The sequence below is a fragment of the Procambarus clarkii genome, chromosome 57, assembly GCF_040958095.1.
Source record: "Procambarus clarkii isolate CNS0578487 chromosome 57, FALCON_Pclarkii_2.0, whole genome shotgun sequence".
NCBI lineage: Eukaryota > Metazoa > Arthropoda > Malacostraca > Decapoda > Cambaridae > Procambarus > Procambarus clarkii.
In genome coordinates, this window is record NC_091206.1 from 30,644,753 (window position 1) to 30,658,631 (window position 13,879).

A 13,879-nucleotide genomic window follows, 5' to 3' on the forward strand; every position below is an offset into this window, starting at 1 on the left:
ACCGAAACTTCACTATACAAGAATGTCAAAGGTCTCTCACATGGCGACTGCTTCACTGCATTGTTCTTACCTTGAAGATTTCACAACGGATCCTTGCCGACCAGGACTGTCCATAGTTCTGTAGCACTCCTTGAGAAAACTGATGTGTAGTTATGCCTCGACACCCCCCCCCCCCCTCCCCAACCACACGTTGGTCCTGCACAGCTCGTTGGATGGCCGTCACTCCATCCACCACACGTTAGCCGCCTCACATTCTTCAACTCTGCAACATTCTGGAAAATCGATGAATTTCACCTATTTGAGAATCATTAGGCTCCTCCTCAGAACTTCAGAATGTCGCTGTTATCAACAAATTATGGACATAAGGTTTAAAAAAAATTCTTCTAAAATTCTGGAGGGATGCCAGGGAAGGCCTGGCACACTTTCCCTCAATTAAAAATAAGCCAACATCCAGCCAATGAGACTTGTCAGAAAACCCGACACCATTTACTGACATTTAATACAACAGGCAAATAATATTGCTGTTGTTTTGTAATAACAAATTAACCCTAAAAAAATTAAAAATTAACTCATAGAAAACGAGAGCATAGTGGAAATTTCCTCCAGGGGAAAACTGGGGATATCATTGCCACGTCGTTATTAAATTCACCAGATATATTATTGGGATTCTTAATCCGAACGCAATGATCATTCTTAATACAGCAATCTCTGGACTGTAAATATCATAAAAACATTGCCCTTGACTCAACTTAATTATTAGTGTCAAAATAGAGTAAATGTGGGTCCCTTAACTACTTCTTGACATCTGGGTAAAACAACCAACATATCAGTGGGAGAGGGCCAGAAGAGTTGCCATTAATTTTTAACACAACGAGTCTTGCTGGAGCAGAACAACTGTAATTTACACTTGGACCAGTGTTATGGGACTAATAGTGCTCCCTTTATCAACTCCAACTTCGTCTACAATAAGAGAAGGGTCTTCTCCAATTCCTATACTATCTACCTTACTATTGGCCAGTAATATTAGATATAGGATATATTCTGGTCAGGACACATAGCAAGCCACCCAACAGTGTAAATATTATTTAACTCTTATTCAATCAATATAATAATAATAATAATAATAATTTATTTAGGAAAAGTACATATATAGCTGCAGGGTTACAGTACAAACATTCTGTTAGATTTAAAGATAGAGGTAGTACATACAATACCTAAAGCCACTAGTACGCATAGCGTTTCGGGCAAGGTAAGGTGGGAAAAAACACCACTTAGACTAAAACTTAATAGTAATTGAGCTTAAAGTATAAATTGCGTTGAAAGAAAAAAATAATAAAAGATAAAAAAAAACGGGGGAAACATGGTGGAAAATAGCCAATATACAAGTTGGTCAACAAACAGCCTTTTTTTTTTAAATAGGTTGTTATTATTGTTATATATTTGTATATTGTTTATTCTTAAATTCATTTTCATTTATTACCAAACGAAATTTAGAACGTCTTGTCAATGTTAAGGGTGAGTTTGTTAGTAGTTAGCCAAAGATGGACTTTATTTAGTTCAGTATTCACAGTAACGTTTAGAGCAAGAGGGTCTGGACTGGAGAAATTGAAAGTTGAGTCATCAGCAAATAAGATTGGTTTAAAGTGTTAAGATGCATTTGGAAGGTCATTAATGTAGATGAGAAAGAGGAGAGGGCCAAGTATGCTGCCCTGAGGAACACCGATGTTTATAGGTAGTGTCGGAGAAGTGGAATTATTCACATAAACATACTGGAGCCTGTCAGTAAGGTAGGACTGAAAGTATTGCAGGGAGTGACCTCTGACTCCATAATGATGTAATTTAAGAAGAAGGTTTTGGTGGTTGACAGTGTCAAAAGCCTTACATAGGTCCACAAATATCCCAACAGGGAACTCATTTCTATCAAGAGCTACATGTATCAAGTTAATCATACTAATAAGTGCATCGTTAGTGTTTTTTTGGGTCTGAAGCCATATTGACATAAGCTTAGTATATTGTGTTTGGCTAGATAGGAGTAAAGCTGCATGTAGATTAGTTTTTCGAATATTTTTGACAAGTTTGGCAGAATTGATAAAGGTCTGAAGTTGTTGACATCAGTGAGATCACCACATTTATGGACTGGGTTACTCTCTTTTTTTTTTTTAGAATATCTGGAAAAGTTTGGAGTTCAAGTGACTTGTTGTAGAGCAATGCAATGGCAGGGGCTAAAGATCTGGAGGCTTTTTTGTAGATTAGAGTTGGTATCTCCGCAAGGGCACTAGACTTGGTCTCAAGGGAAAGGATTACCTCATTTACATCAGTGGAATTAGCGGACGTTAGGTACAGAGACTGTGGGTAGTTACCAGTAAGATAGTCCTGAGCATTGTACTGGAAGATGGAATATCATTAGCAAGGGATGACCCAATGGATGAGAAGAACCTATTGAATTTAATAGCAGTATCAGTGGCTGAAAACAGACCGTCGTTATTGGACAGGATTATTGGTTTGTTATTTAAAATCTTTTTTTATCCCAATATTTGTGAAATTGTGTTCCATGTTTTCTTAATGTTGCCCTTTGTTTGAGTAAATTTATCTTCGTTGTATTTAATTTTGGCTCTTCTAATTATTTTAGATAGTAATGATGAGTAATTCTTTGAAAGTTCTTTGGAGACGATACCTAACCTATATTTCTTCTCAAGGTCATGTTTTTATTAATAGATTTAAGTATCCCCTTTGTAAGCCAAGGATTGTTTAGTCTTTTAGTTGTGACTTGTTTTGTTAGCATAGGACAGTGGGTGTTACAAAGGCTGAGAGTTTTTTGAAGAAAAGATTGCATTGCTAGGTTGATGTCCCCTATGGTACCTAATTCGGACTCACAGTTGATATTAGGGACAGCAGCTATAAAATTGCCTATAGAAGTTTCATTGTGCAGCCTAAAGCTTATCTTCCTTGTATCTAGAGGTAGTTTGTAAATGTTGGTTAGGAGAAATGTGGTGTAATGGTCTGTAGTGCTATCAGTGATTTTCCCTGAAGTAAGCGGAGAGGTTATGTTGGTCCAGATGTGATCAAGAGCAGAGGCAGTACTATCAGTGATTCTAGTAAGTCTAGTGATTAAGGGTATGAGGAAGCAGGAATTCATACAGTTGAAGAAACTAGCAGCAGGAGGGTTATCAGGCTCGCAGAGGTCAATGTTAAAGTCCCCAGAAATAATTAAGTGTTTTTGTTCAGTCTGTTCTCTAGTATAAGATTTCTAAGGTTAGAGTTAAATTCAGTCACATCAGTGTTAGGAGTTCTGAAGATTGCTCCCACAGTCAGGACAGCCTCACTACCCTTGACTCTGAAACAGGTAAATATATACTCTCTACAAGGGTCTCTAGTTTTAATTACTTTTAAGCAAGTCAGTTCTTAGTGGTAGTAAAGAGAAGTACCACCAGTACCATATAATATATTTCCCCTGATATAGCTGCCATATTTAGGAGTACTGATATTATTTGTAAGATCCCTTTGACAGGTGTAATTAAAGAGGAAGAAGAATTAACACTAGTCACCTAGTACACCAGTACAAATGTTAATGCCAGCCTCAACCACGAGGATTATTTGGTGTGATCATCCTTGTTCATAATTGGTGAATCAGGCCCACTATATACAGATAAAACCTCCCCATTTTAGTTAATAATATATGTAGTCTAATATTGTAGTGAATGTCTACTAACCAATAATTTATATTTATAACTACATAAATAAACCATGAACTATCCCACAATGTGTAAGGAAAGTGATTTGTGAGTATTTTAAACCATACAGTCTACTTTAAACATAAAATAATTTGCTATCAAAAATATAAATTACTATAACAATTTATATCAACTAAATAAATATAAATCTCACAGGTCACTTCCCTACATTAATAGTCCTTTGAACAGGATGAACCAGAAATACAACACTGGTCCATCAAATTAAATAAACTAGTGCAATTTAACAATATTATAAATATTGTCAGTCACAAGACCGGCGGCATACAACCCTAGGAAGCTCAGAACCTATCAGAGGCTTTGTGGAGGACACCCACCAATTTCGTGGTGTTTATATCTGCGGAGTGACAGCGCTTAAATTAAAGCCAGACAAATTACGGCTAAGCCTTCGCAAGTTTATATACACTAAATTTGTGATGCTTAATTTCGTGAAAGGTGACTAATAACAGACTTAAAACTTCTAGATAATATTAGAGGTTAATAAGAGACTAACATCACCAATTGTGTATATAATTTCTCTTAAATAAAGAATTATTTAACATATAAATAATCCAAATTTAATATATATTGCACTAGTATCATATTACCATGACTAGTTGAACTAATAATTGTTCATTCTAGTCAAATTAGTACCATAGTCTAGTTGTACTACATTGAATAACCTAGTACCATTAATTAATGGTGCAGATCCTATTTTAGGTGTGATTTATACCAGCTCGAGTTCAGTTGTGAATTCATAATTTACCTGTTTTATAATTGTTTACCTATAATCATTGCACCTTTGAGTGGTTAATTAGTGTCTACACCAACCAGAGGTGATTTTGATGAGCTAACCTGATGGTACTTCCAATATTGACACTGGATTATCACTCAAATCATTTGTGTGTGATTTATATATAATGTATACTAATTTTAAGTGCTAACCTCTAGAAAAGGAAGGATTATAACCTAGTAAATTACAAATTTTACCCTAGGCTACTGCAATTGGTGCTTGCTCACAATTTATGAATTAATACCCCTGTTACTTTCACTACAAAATTATGGGGCCTAAAAAACAGAATTCAGCAGCCAGTGCAACACACGAAATGTCTAGTAAGAGTATGTTGTACCACTGATCATATGTGTGTCACAACGGACATGTGACTAGACAACTGAAGAAGTGTGATCAATTGACCCGACAAATGTGATACCTAAAGTACTTGAAAACCATATAGAGGTGATTAACAGAAAATACAAAGAACTACCGAGGCTGGGAATAATTATCTTCAAAGCCTCATTCAACAAAATGCTGAACCCGACAATCTTCCATGCCTAAACGGAACAATATGTAGAGAATGTCCAAGTTCACCTTGATAAATTAATACAGCTCGTAAAAAAATTAAATATAAACTCTGTCTCTCAAAATGCTCTAACAACAAGTGGAGCTAATATATCTGAACCATTCAATGAAGTTCTTCTTACTGACATTGATCTACCTCAATTTCATGGCAGAGAAGAGGAAAATTTTGAATGTTACTGGAGCACGTTCGTTAGTGAACTCTAAAAGTTTTATTAACAAAACAAAGAAATTCCTTTATTTGCGAAGTACCCTTAAGGGTTGAAACAAAGACAGTTATTGTTCATCTGATTCCAAATGATGACGACTACGATACTGCTATACAGTTGTTAGAGGTCAACTATAGTAACGAAGAGATTGATATAGCTAACCTCTACTATAAACGTACAGCAATACCAACACCAGAAAGAACAGCTGAAGCTATACAATAATTTAGACTCCAAGTGGAGTCACTAGTCAAAGCTCTTGCTGCCAAGGCAGATGTTCCTAGGGCAGAACGGGTGTTAAAATTAGAGATTTAGAGTAAATTCCCCAAAGAAATTTTAGCCTCCATCTGTTCTCATTATCGGCCAGACATCCTCACATCTGGATGAAATATTTAATGGATTAAAGATGACAGTGAACTGCAAGAGAGCCCATGAGACAATGGCACCAGCAAACTGTTCTTCAACTGACAAGTCTAAACCGACGAAGTCCATTCAGGACCCAAGTAATAATAATCAAACAAAAAGTACAATAAGTACTCCATCTAAATTTAAACAATCTATTTCCTCACCAAAGTGGAACCAAGGCAGAGTGGGCATATATGCAGTGGGACCCCTCCAAGCCTATAGTCAATATATCATCCAAGACGATGACTCCAAAGGGTGCTGTGAGCTATGGAACATGTTTGTTCTGCCAAGAGAAACATTAAATGTACCACTGCACCAAATTTCCTGATCGAGACACTCTTGTTGAGCGACTCAAAGAGTTGCAAAATTGCCCGAGGTGCCTCAGGAAACACAACCTCCTAGACTGTGAGGGCCCAATTACCCATCTGTAATAAGTGTAACAAGGGTCAGCATCATGCAGCATTGTGCGGAGACACCAAAACACAGTCTCCAAATCCCAAGTTGAAAATTTATATTCCCACCACAGTACAGTACTGCAAGGTGTTACAGAAAATCAGTGTCCTACCGACAAAGACCAAGAATACTTCCACTTTGCCAGGGTCAACTCACCCAAGTATGTGTATGCCAAGTTAGGGATAGCTCAATCCAAGAGAATTCACCATCCAAGAGAAGAGGGCAGGGTCCATCCCTGTAGGTTGTTTGACCAAGAGCCCCAAACATTTGTCACTGGAAGTGTGGCAGATGATTTACAATTAAAGCCTGTAAAATAGGTGACCTTAAATATTCCGGGGTTCCTAGCTGATACAGTACCTCAAGTATACCAGGTGGTACAGCCATCGGTACGATTAGGCAGCTACGTCTGTCAGGTACCAGCCATTGTGGTGGAGACAATTCCAATACACCTACATGTACAAGCTTTGGGAGCTACTGCAAAATTCCTGAGAAAAAGAGGAATAAAATTGGCAGATAAAATTAAGTCTCATCACCTCACTGACTTCGTAATTTTTGTAGGTGCGGACTACTACCACCAATTCATCAGCAGCCCTACTAAATATCAGCGCATAAACATGTTTCAGCAGGAGGCAAATTATTCACAGGCCCAGTATATAGCCTGAGGAGACCAATGTCTGCAGACAAACAGTACCAATAGAACACACCCTCGACCTCATCCATCCATCAAGGGTCAGCCCTCGTCATGGCCATTGTGGATTTGTTCAATACCAATAGAAATTTAAATTTATCAGCTGATTATACAACTCCAGTAGCATTATACTATTGAGATTACAGCTGACTATAACAGAGGTTGATCTTAATATCATCATTTAAACCTGAAGATGAGTTCACGAGACCTCAGTGGCAAATCAGTGAACAGTAGCCTAAACAGCTACTAGTCACCTGCGACTAGTGTTACTGAACCCACTGCAGTCTCAGAACCATAATTGACTCTATTGATTGAATATTCAATCCTCTGAATCTAATAACCATATTAAAGTAAATTTGTCAGCAAAAATAAACTCCAGCAAATAAGCACAAGGGAGCATGATTGACTATATAAATCCAACAACTGATGTTGATACATTTATTATATAATCAAGATGTATTCCATGGGCCTCAGTGTTTATATATCAGTAACCAGTTAAATGAACAAGCTTCAAGTTAACACAACTAATGTCACTGTTACCACTGCAGTCCCAGAATCATACTTGACTGTAGTATTCACATTCAGTCCTCTTTGGTTAAATAAAATATAATTAGGCTAGAAATTTTGCCTCCCAAGAGTTAACAGAGAAATCAAATCGCCAAACAACTCCAACCCCTGCAACTCTAGTACAGGACATCCATCCTGTATGAACTGATGCACAAATGTGTGAATACTAAATATTAACATCAAATTAATCTAATAAATCTGAGGATGAGTATCAGTGTTCATCTGGTCTAAATTTTGGACTTCGACTCGTGTTTAGCCCTCTCAGGAATTATGTCAGAAAACCTGACATCATTTGCTAACATTTAATACATTAGACAGATAATATTGCTGCTGTTTTGCAATAATAAATTAATCCTAGAAAAGGGTTAATTTGTTTCTATTATCACACTTTCGGTAATAATATATGTACTCTAATACTGTAGTGAATGTCTACTAACCAATAATTTATATTGATGACTAGTTGTACCCGGGCATCATTTACTAACATTTAGTACATTAGGCAGATAATATTGCTGTTGTTTTGCAATAACAAATTAACCTTAGAAAAGGGTTAATTTGTTTTTATTATCCCACATTAGGTAATAATATTGTACTCTAATACTGTAGTAAATGTCTACTAACCAATAATTTAAATTGATGACTAGTTGTACCCAGCCATGCGTTGTTGTTGCTCAGGAAAACGCATGCGTTGCTTAGCGAGAGCAATCCCGCCCCTTTCCCCCCATCCTCCCCACCATTCCCCCTCACCCGTCCCTTCATTTTCCCAGCCATTCCCCACTCCCGTCCCCCCGTCCTCCCATCCATCCCCTCGTCCTCCCCACCATTCCCCACTCCCTCGTTCAATGCATTCCCAAATGATCAGATGTTCCCATCAGAAAAATGGGAACATCAAATGATCTGATGTTCCTATCACTGAAAAATAAGACGAACAGTTAAAAAACTAAATTAATAAAATAAAAAAATGAGCTATACTCACAAAATCAATGGTATGGTAAGCAACTCAGCCCAATGTCACACAAAATAATTAAATCAAAATGAAAATAAATCGAAATCTATGAACATTTAATTTATTAGTGCAATTGGAAACATTGAAATGGAATCGTAACATATATGGTATAGTGTGTGTGTTGCTTTTACATGCAACAGATGGAGCTGGTTTTCCCCAAAAAAGTGTTTTTACCTGCCACAGGTGTAGCATGTATGTAGTAGGTACATAAAAACATGGGCGTATTCAAATGCAACGTTCTGTCCAAATTTCAAAACAATCGGTAAAGAGGTTTTGGAGAATTCCCCTCATTTCTCGGGAGCCTGTCGGCCGAGCGGACAGCACGCTGGACTTGTGATCCTATGGTCCTCGGTTCGATCCCAGGCGCCAGCAAAAAACAATGGGCTGAGTTTCTTTCACTCTATGCCCCTGTTACCTAGCAGTAAAATAGGTACCTGGGTGTTAGTCAGCTGTCACGGGCTGCTTCCTGGGGGTGGAGGCCTGGTCGAGGACCAGGCCGCGGGGACACTAAAAAGCCCCGGAATCATCTCAAGTTGGAATTCAATTGTTTCAATGGAATTGTTTCCAATTCACATGGAAACACATTTTTTCCCAAAAAGCATGTTTTTATCTGTCACAAACATGACAACTATATATTAGGAATATAAAAACACACTCGTATGTGAATGGAACGTTGTGTGAAAATTTCAAAGCAATCGGTGAAGAACTTTCGTAGATTAGCGATTTTGAACAAACAAACATTTACATTTTTATTTATATAGACTACATAAATAAACCATCAACCCCCCCCCCCCCCCAGTGTATGGAAAACAATTTGTGAGAATTTTAAACCATAGTGTCCACTTTTAACATCAAACAATTTGCTATCGAAAATATAAATTAACGTAAAATATAAATTACTATATAAATTAATGTAAACTAAATAAATTTAAATCTCACAGGTCAATTCCCCACAAGACGTCTCGTAGCTCCCTTTTGCTGGCCACCTGACTATTGGTCCCATGTTGATTGGCACGAAAATATCTAGAGTCCATTTGCAAACTGTCATATTAGAAAATGTCAGAAAGTGACCATCTAAAAAATCTTTAAAGTAAAATTTCTAATAAACTGTGCAACTTGCACATTTCCTGCTTGAACTAAAATTATCACTGGCCCATGTTTCAAGTAGGTTGAAGAATTTCTATTATATCCGGAAAATGCACCAACGAGAATGGATTGCAGTGTTAATCGTAACAATATCCATTGTGTGCTCCAAACCCTCAACCCCCACTCAATCCCAGTGTGAATAACGCGCACTAACCACCACCACTACCTCAGTGACCTCCACTCCCAGGAGCGACCAATCCTCCAACCTTTTTCTTACCTTCTACACACGAACCTATCAAGTACCCCCATAACCAGGCAGATACCCAAAATGAGAATAGAATATCAATGACCAGCCAAAAATTTGAGAAAAAGACTGTTGAAATTAACCTCATATAAGAGCAATAGTAATTACATTGTAACTGGAAAAATCCCTATGGTAATATTCCACAGACAATACCAGGTATCAAAAAGATAAAGGTTTGAAAATATAAATTTTTAGAAAGATACCAATAATGAAGAATATTTTGCACAAATGACTTCAATGAAAGGAAAAAATTGTTTTGGTAGAAATTTACATAACAGAGTAATGTATAAATGTAACATAGATGACCAGAGAATCATAGATGACTAGAGTAACATAGATGACCCCAGACAAGAATATAAGAAAGCAGAGCTTGGATAAATATCATACAAAGTGGAAGGCACTATGGGCTCACCATAGCCCGTGCTACTTGGAACTTTGTTCAAGGTAGTGAATCTTTAACAACAACATACAAAGTGAGGCCGAATTATCGAATAGATTGATGGCAAAGCTTCTAGTATTGCGAGGTGCCAATAATGGACAAATTGACTAAAAATCGATGTATCAGAAAGAGCGTGAAGAAACATGGAGAAGAGACAAGAAATAACTTCTACCAAAACTGGTAGAAGTTGCTTAGAGAAATTTCCTAAGAGAACATATTAGAGAGGAAACATGGAGGTGACTGGGAGACCAATCAACATGAGTTGATCTAGACCTTACCAGGAGCAAATTGGTCATTGAGTAAGTGACCATTGTGAACTGGTCTTTGAATGTGCAGTTCTTATGAAAGTTGTAGTAAAATGAAGAGAAGACGAAAGGGAAGACTAGTTTTTCATACAGGCGAGTATCAGAAGGTTAGAAAAATTCTTAGCAACAATACCCTGGGATATAGAACTAGGAGAAAAAAATGGTATAAAACTTGATAATAATCCAATGTAAAGTAACTTAATTTATACTGCCCATATTTGGATAAATGAGCTAAGATACAAAAAAATTCTGAATTTAACAATGTTTGGAGACAAAAAGTTAAAGTAAAAGAGCATGCAAGATATTCATGGGGCACAGAACCGAGGGAGAACCATAACGTATATACAAGAGGCAGGAACGAATACACAGCAAAGAAGCAATATGATAAGTATATAACATCCAAGGCTAAGATCATCCTAAATTACTAAATAGCCAATTGAGGTAAGATGTCGGTAAATAATAAGTGATCAGACAACACAAAAGAGGAGTCCATACAAAGAGTAATAAGGTAGTTTGTGAATGTTATGAGCTCATGTACAGTGCCCCTATTTCACTGTTAAGAGACATGGACAAGAACCTCATATTAATGTAATGAGGGACAAGAACCTTCAGCATCACTGGAACACATAGCCTGGCCAAATATCAATTAATGTTCTAGGGGAGTGAAAGGCTAGTAAAAAATATTCTAGTTTACTGGCATTACTATAAATCCACAAACCATTAAAATAATAAACAGCTACTAACTCGCACACAATTACTTTATCCAGCTTCTCATCAGCTGGGCATGATCATACAAAAATGTCTGGAAACTGCATCAATTAACACTAGCTGGCACCAAGAACTTTGCCTGACACAGTGGAACACTAGGGCCTATATGCTGCTAATACCAATACAGTGTGGTGGTGGTGGCACAACCAGTAACACATGAGGTATGGAGAAACAATATCTCATAAAGTACCATGGCATTACTTAAGTTCCTCAGAATATCACCTCACAAAGACATAAAAACCTCTACCACCTGGTATACATGATGAACAACAGCAGACAATATCCATGGTAATATATAGTGTTACACGATAATTAATCTAACAGTCACAATAAACAAATAAGGTCCCAAATCTCGGACCGGAACGCCTCAGATGCGCTCGCCTGGAATGGTCAAGGAGTAGTCGCCTTGTGCCAAGCTCGGCGGGAGGCGACACTGTATCCAACTCCATGAGTCAACTGACCCTTAACTTTCAAATAATCTCAAGCTCATTACAGACATAACTCGATCATGAACTCTAATTTAATATACAACAAAGTAAAGATTATAAGACACAACCTTACATAATTTATACAAAATAAGAATTCAATACATTAGAGAATGTATCATGACATAAAAATAAGTACACAAAGAATTCGTATCGGTACGACATGGTAACACTGGCGCGAGTCGGTACATCAAAGGGGGGGAGGTTGAGGAATGGGGGGGGAAGTTAGGGAGGATTCAAGACGTCGGCCAACCGTTAATACATGTGTATACAAGAATACAAAAGAAAGTAGATATATACAACATGTGTATCAAAAGCTTGTCTAGGTGGTATACATTTCACAGTACCATAATTTCAGTAAATGTCATGAGAAGAGGAAATACAAAGAACAACACTGAAATGGAAATTACACAGTATACATGTGAGTAATACATCTGGAACCTAAATATATACATTCTCCATCATGGTCCACATAATGTTATCTATACAGCATTTATGAAGCATTACATACAATAAGCATACAACGAGATTTTTCAAGCTACATGACATTAGGCTACTGCTATACAATAAACAACTAATATATATCCACAATTACATGGCATACATCTTTGATACAGAATTATCATAAAATTGGTTATGTATGTCACACATTGACAATACATAAATTAAGAATAATATTGTGTAAAAGAAGATTCACTAATAATTACAACATTCGTGATACTAGGCTAATCAGCCAAGATATCACTAATAGTTTGAGCACAATCATACACCAGCCTCAGTATGATCATACTGGTGTATGCTTGCTCATAACAGCGAAAAAACTCATTAAAAGTTTCCAGGAAGTTTTCATGATAGAACTAGAGCTGCCCCTAAATTTATTTATTTATTTATTTATTTATTTATTTATTTATAAATATACAAGAAGGTACATTAAAATTGTGAGGATACACAGTATAGTAATTACAATCTTGTAAAGCCACTAGTACGCGCAGCATTTCGGGCAGGCACAATTTTTATCTAAGATTTCTAATGGAACAGGCACTACCAGAAAGAAACACTAATGCAATATAAGTGATATCAGAGAACGAAAAGAAACACTAAGAGGAGCTGGATGTTATGGAAGCCACAAGTCGCGTGTTGATCTCACCATGGATCCTGAAAGAGGCAGCTTTGGCATTATGTTTAGCATATTGCATACTATAGTCTTCATCTCATCACTTGATATGGCCGATCTTCCTGATATTTGAAAAATGGCAAAGGTGGTACCTACGTACAAGAAAGGGGAAGATAGGAACCACTGAACTAGATACCGGTATTGCTAACATGTGTTCTCTGCAAGCTATTAGAGAGACTGGTTAAAAGATAGTTCATAGAACATTTCTAACCCATAAACTTTGTTTATGGGTTGGAATCAATAGGAATTCAATTTGACCAACTGTGTGAGAATGGGATTTCACAGCTGTCTTACCCTCCTGTTAATAGCTAACTACCTTGTAGTGCAACCCCGCAAAAAAATCTGAATTTGTTTTCTCTCCTGACGTTGTTAAGAAGCATTCAAGAAGCACAAAAATCCAAGTAAAAAGTTTCTACCTCATGTAGTTTAGCTGTAGTTGTACTCACCTAGTTGTGCTTGTGGCGATGAGCTTTGGCTCTTTGTTCCCGCCTCTAAACTTTCAATCAGCTGGAGTAGATTTTCTTGAGCCTATTGGGCTGTATCAAATCTACATTTGAAACTGTGTATGGAGTCTGCCTCAACCACATCACTGCTTAACGCATTCCATATGTTAACAACTCTGACATTGACAAAATTATTTATAATGTCCCCGTGGCTCATTTGGGTACTATGTTTCTACCTGTGTCCCCTTATTCGTGTTCCTCCTATGCTAAATAGTTTGTCTTTATCCACTCTATCAGTTCCCCTGAGAATTTAGTTGGTGGTGTTCATGTCTCCCCTTACTCTTCTGTCTTCCACTGACGTGAGGTTTCGCTCCCCTAGCCTTTCCTCGCAGCTCATACCTGTCAGTTCTGGGACTAATCTGGTGGTATACCTCTGACTTTTCTCTAACGTTGTCTTGTATTTAA